This window comes from Rhinolophus sinicus, chromosome 1 (assembly GCF_057876585.1).
Source record: "Rhinolophus sinicus isolate RSI-liver-muscle chromosome 1, RSI-T2T, whole genome shotgun sequence".
In the NCBI taxonomy this organism is placed as follows: Eukaryota; Metazoa; Chordata; class Mammalia; order Chiroptera; family Rhinolophidae; genus Rhinolophus; species Rhinolophus sinicus.
In genome coordinates, this window is record NC_142501.1 from 123,963,783 (window position 1) to 123,969,782 (window position 6,000).

Below are 6,000 nucleotides of genomic sequence, written 5' to 3' on the forward strand. Positions count from 1 at the left end.
TTTGTATGCAGCACAAGGTCATGTTACCTTTCAGTGGAGCCACACTGACTTTCTACATCTATGTCAAAGACGCTGTAGCAAATGCACAGAAACCTCACTGTATTCTCTACCAATGTGGGGAGACTCTTTCCTCGTCTCTGAACTTCATGAAACATTCTTACCTGGTCCGAAGAGAGCTGAGCTCTCAACTAACACCTGACTGCATGGGATTGGGTAGCTGGATAGGCTGAGTAGCTGCACTGTGTTCAACATCTCCTTTTTCTCCAGATGTCCAGTTATGTGTGCGGTCTTGACCTTGAACTAAGCTCGTGTACTTGATTGCCAGTCTCTTCAGTCTTGGTTCCATGCATACCTAGATCTCTGGTGGCCTACTACTGAGACCTTCCAGAAAGTCTGAATCCTAAGATAACTACAGTTTAGGTTCAAGCTAGAACCCCTTCTACTCATCTAAGGAAATGATTCAGAATCATGTATTAAGCTTGAATCATCCTAGTAGGCCTGTGGCCATCTGCTCATACTTGTAAGGAAAGAGACAAATTGTGGTTTTGAGTATATGGCTATTGCAATAAAACTTATTGTCTTCTCTTAATGGCGAAAATGATACATTATTTAAAACTAAGGACTTTGTTATGGCATGTGACTAAATGTACAATGAATATGTTATATTTATAAATTGATACTCAAAGTAATAGCATAAGTGTGAAGGCGGGAATGGGTGGAGCATGGAGAAAGCTGGCCATGGACAAAAATCCAGATTATTTCTTGGCTCATTTTTTTTTTTTTATTGTTGATTGGGCGTGGCAGGAAGTTGTCAGAGAGAATGCCTGAATGGTCATTCCTCTTTTCACCCAGTAGTTAGTATTAGTAACTACTTCCCCTGTGTTTGTATTTTTCTTCACTTCAAAGAGATGCGGAGGTTTGGTGACTTCAATCTGACCAAATCTTCAGGACCTGCTGTGGATGGCACTCATTATGATTTCTCTGTTTTGGATTGATTCGAGCCACTGGGAACATATAGAAGATAATTTTAGAGGGGTCGCCTTGATGATTTTCAAGTCTTGCAATAGCAGGTAGAATATCAGACGAGAACTTGGGAAGCATGCTGCTCTATCTCAACCTCTGCTTTCAGAAAGAACTTCCAGTCAGTTGTCCAATCCATTCTAATACATATGTCCCATGGTTACATATTCCTGTGTCTCACAAGCATTATTATTTAGGAGAAGTTTTCCAATTTTGAAACTTAAGTCATTTTTTCCTGTTCCATCTGTAGTGAAAATGACAAATAGTTATTTAGTTTTCCTGACTCTACATTGCATGTAGAATGGGATGTAAAGTAAAGTAAATACATAAGCTCTGATGTTAGATAGACCTGACTTTAAATCCTGGTTTCACCACTTTTTTTGGGAAAGTCATTTAAGCTCTCTGAATCCCTCTTTCTGGAACTCTAAAGTGGAGAACTAATGCCCATCACAGCAGGTAGTTATATGAATTAAATGAAATGATAGATGTGAACATAGCTGGCATACATTATGTGTTCAACAAAATGCTCTTGACCTATGTGTTACTTTCATATAGGCCCTAAATCCAAGTCATTACTTTCTATTAATCCTGCTGCTTATGTAGCAGGTGACATCAGCAAAGAAAAAGTTCATTACAATCAAGGAAGTCTTTAGAAATCTAGTTACAGCCTGCAGATTGGACTGATATCCAGGAGATGGAATTATTTTGCAACCTAAGATTAGTTCAGTGAAAAAGATTAATGAGTCACATTATATAATCGGCTCAAGCTAATGACAAATGAAAATGTTCTGGTTTTTAGCTAGAGTTGATTTAATATTATTTGCACAATAACAGCATTAAATTCAAAGTCTGTTCTAGTGAATTGGACTTTACCCAGAACTTTCCGTGCAGTGGTGAGGTCATTCTCATAATCTGAGTGACCCCTTTGGAGACAGCCCCCTCTGTGGTATAGTTTTAGGGCTGTGAAGAGCCCCTCCAATTCTCAAACACCCTGCTCTTTTTTCTTCCTCTTGTGATATAACTATGAGATGATTGAAGCTTTCATCTGACTATTTCCTTGAATTAAGTTATCTGGAAGAATTACAGATAAGGCAAGTCAGGCATTAATACCTTATTGGCATTAATGTATCTGATTAATCCTTGCAGAGAGTAGAGTCCTGAGGTATGTTGGGGAAGCAGTCAGAGTGGGAAACCCAGGCCCTTGGGAATAAGTGGGTAATCACCAGGCGCTAAGCAGCTACTGGTGAGGAGTAGTTATTACTCTGAGCTATCAGAAACACTGCTTATGTTTCAGCTGGTATTTGGGTCAATCATGCCTTGTTCTGCCATTACTGTTTTGATATTTCTGTCATTCCCACAAGGCTATAAAATCTTTAAAGAAAGGGAGCTTCTCTTTCATACTTCTAGCTCTTCCTCAGAGTGTCCTCCTTAAATCTAGTAAGTATTTAATAAATGCCTGTTGAATGAATTAATGAGTCAGTGGAAATGTGACGTGGAATGAAGAAGCATTGAAACAAACCAGCTTCGTTTCACCTAGGGCTGACCTTTATAATTCTATTTCCATTTGTTGCTTCATGGAAATGACCCTTCTGCGTAGTCCTCTCTATTTTCTGCCCAGCTTCGGTTTGGGTCTGTCTATTCCTTCCTTTTGATCTTCATGTTCATCACCTCTGATACATCTGACCAGGCTCACCTCGCATGTGAGATATATGACTGTCTCTGCTTCTTCCTTCTCGCTGAACTCCTGGCGCCCAGCTGCTGATGCTCAGAGCGACCAGGAAGAAATCCATCATTTCACTCTAATATCACATCAGCAGGAAACAATCAGGGATAACCATACTTTTGAAGTGCTCTATCTTTAAGTTCAAATTACAATACAAGAATTAATTAATTCACTAATAAAGGCAAACAAATACTGAACACACCAACTATAAGCCAAGACTGGAAATAGAGTGTTACACAAGATAGATACCGCAGGGAACTACTGAAAGCATTTTGATGAATAAAATTGTGTTGTCCTGAACAATTTTTAAAAATTGGTCTGGATTATTGGAATGATTTTATGTTACAGAAAAACTTATTTCAATTTTTCTTTCATTGGAATGAATTGTGTTTTTTCCTATGGTAGAACAATATATTCAAATTTTTAAAATAATTATTATTTTGAGGTTATTGTAGATTCACAAGCAGTGTGAATAATGTAAGAAATAATACATTCATTTCCCTTCTGCTCACCCTCTTCCTAATCCCTGGCAACAACTAATCTGTCCTCCATTTCCATAATTTTGTCATTGCAAGAATGTTATATAAATGGAATCACACAGTCTATAGCATTTTGGGATTGCCTTTTTGTTTTCACTCAATATAATTCTCTGGAGATTCATCTCGGTTGTTGCATGTATTACGAGTTCATTCATTTTTATTGCTGTGGTATGAGTGTACTGCAGTTTATTTAACCATGAACCCATTTCCAGTTTTTTACTATTACAAATAAATCTATAAATATTTATATACTCTATAGGTTTTGGTGTGAACATAAGTTTTTATTTCTCTGGGATAAATACCCAGGAATATAATTGCTGGGTTGTATGGTAGTTACACGTTTAGTTTTTTTTCTTTAGGAAACTACTGAACTGTTTTCCAAAATGGCTATACCATTTTACATACCTACTAATGTGAGTGATTCAATTTTCAGCTTTATTAGCAGCATTTGGTGTTGTCATTTTTTATTTTTATTTTGGCCATTCTGATATGGTAGGGGTATCACATTATTGTTTTAATTTGCATTTCTCTAATAGCTAATGATGTTAAACATATTTTTGTATGCTTACTTTCCACTTCCATATTTTCTTTGGTGAAATATCTCTTCATTTCTTTTGCCTATGTTCTAATTGGATTTTTCATTTTTGTTGTTGTTGAGTTCTGAGACTTCTTTGTGTAGTCTAAATATTAGCCCTTTGGGAAATACATAGTTTGTAAATATTTTCTTTCAGAGTCTGTAGCTTGTCTTTTGATCCTTTTAATAGAATCTTTCACAAGAGCAAACGTTTTTAATTTTTATGAAGTCCAATTTATCAATTTATACTTCTTTGAATTGTGCTTTCAATGTCAAGTCTAAGAACTCTTAGATCCTGAATAATTTTTTCTATTTTTCTAAAAGTTTTATAGTTTTACATTTAAGTTTTTAAGAAGATTTTTATTAAAACATAGCTCACATACAATATTATATGAGTTTCAGGTGTACACAATAGTTACTCAACATTTATATATCTAAAGAAGTGATCACCATGATAAGTCCAGGAACCATCTGACACTGTACCACACTATCACAATATCATTGACTATATTCCCCATGCTGTACGTTACATCCCCAGGACTTGGTTGCTTTATACCTGGAAATTTGAACCTTTCTCCTTCATCTTTCCCCCCTTTTTAAATTATCTCAATTACAGTTGACATTCAATATTATTTTATATTAATTTCAGGTGTACAGCATAGTGATTAGACATTTATATAATTTAAGAAGTGATTTCCCTAACTAGTCTAGTATCCACCTGGCACTATACATAGTTATTACCGTATTATCGATCGTATTCCTACACATTACTTTACATCCCCATGACTATTTTGTAACTACCAATCTGTACACTTTAATGCCTTCACCTTTTCCAACCTGCCATCCCAAACCCCTCCCATCTATCACCCTGATAAACCTAGTACCCATCTAACATTGTACACAGTTATTACAATATTATTGACTATATTCCTTATGCTATACCCTGCATTCCCATGACTACTGTGTAACAAACAATTTCTATTTCTTAATCCCTTCCTCATTTTCACCCAGCCCCCAATGCTCTCCCATCTGGCAACCGTTAAAATATTCTTTGTATGTATGAGTTTGTTTCTGTTTTGTATGTTTGTTTGTTTTGTTCTTTAGATTCCACATATAAGTGAAATCACATTGCATCTGCCTTTCTCTGACTTATTCCACTCAGCTCAATACCCTCCTGGTCCTTCCATGCTGCTGCAGATGGTAAGAGCCCACTGGCCGAGCAATATTCCATTGTGTATATGTACCACCTACTCTTTATCCACTCATCCATTGACCCAGGATGCTTCCACATCTTGGCCATTGTAAATCATGCCACAATTAACATATGGATACAAGTGTTTCCTTGAAGTAGCATTTTGGGTTTCTTCAGATAAATACCCTGAAGTGGGATTATAAATTCCTTCTTTATCTCTTATTATAGCCTTTGTTTTAAAGTCTATTTGGTTGAGTATAAGTATTGCTACCTCAGATTTTTTTTCATTTCTATTTTCATAAAATATTAAAATCCTTCCCTTTACTTTTAGTCTGTGTGTGTCTTTTGATCTGAAGTGAGTCTCTTGTAGGCAGCATATGGAAGGGTCTTGTTTTCTTTTCCATTTAGACACTCTATCTTTTGATTGGAGCATTTTATCCATTTACATTTAAAAGTAATTGTTGATAGGTATATAGTTATTCCCACTTTATTATTCATATTTTTTATCTTTGTTTTTCTTCATCTTAAAGAAGTCCTTCTAAGATTCCTTGTATTTCTTCTTCGGTATTGGTGAACGCCTTTAGCTTATTCTAAATGATAGCTTTGCTGGGGAGAGTATCTTGGTTGTAGGTCCTTTCTTTTCATCACTTTGAATATTTCCTGCCAATCCCTTCTGGCATGCCAAATTTCTGTTCAGAAATCAGCTGACAGTTTTATGAGCACACCCTTGTAGGTAACTGCTTTTCTCTTGCTACTTTTAAGATTCTCTCCTTGTCTTTAACCATTGACATTTTAATTATGATGTGTCTTGGTGTTGGCCTCTTTGGGTTCATCTTCTCTGAGACTCTCTGCACTTCCTGGGCTTGTATATTTATTTCCTTTGCCAGGTTAGGGAAATTTTTCATCATTATTTCTTCAAATAGGTTTTCAATTCCTTGCACTCTCTCTTCTC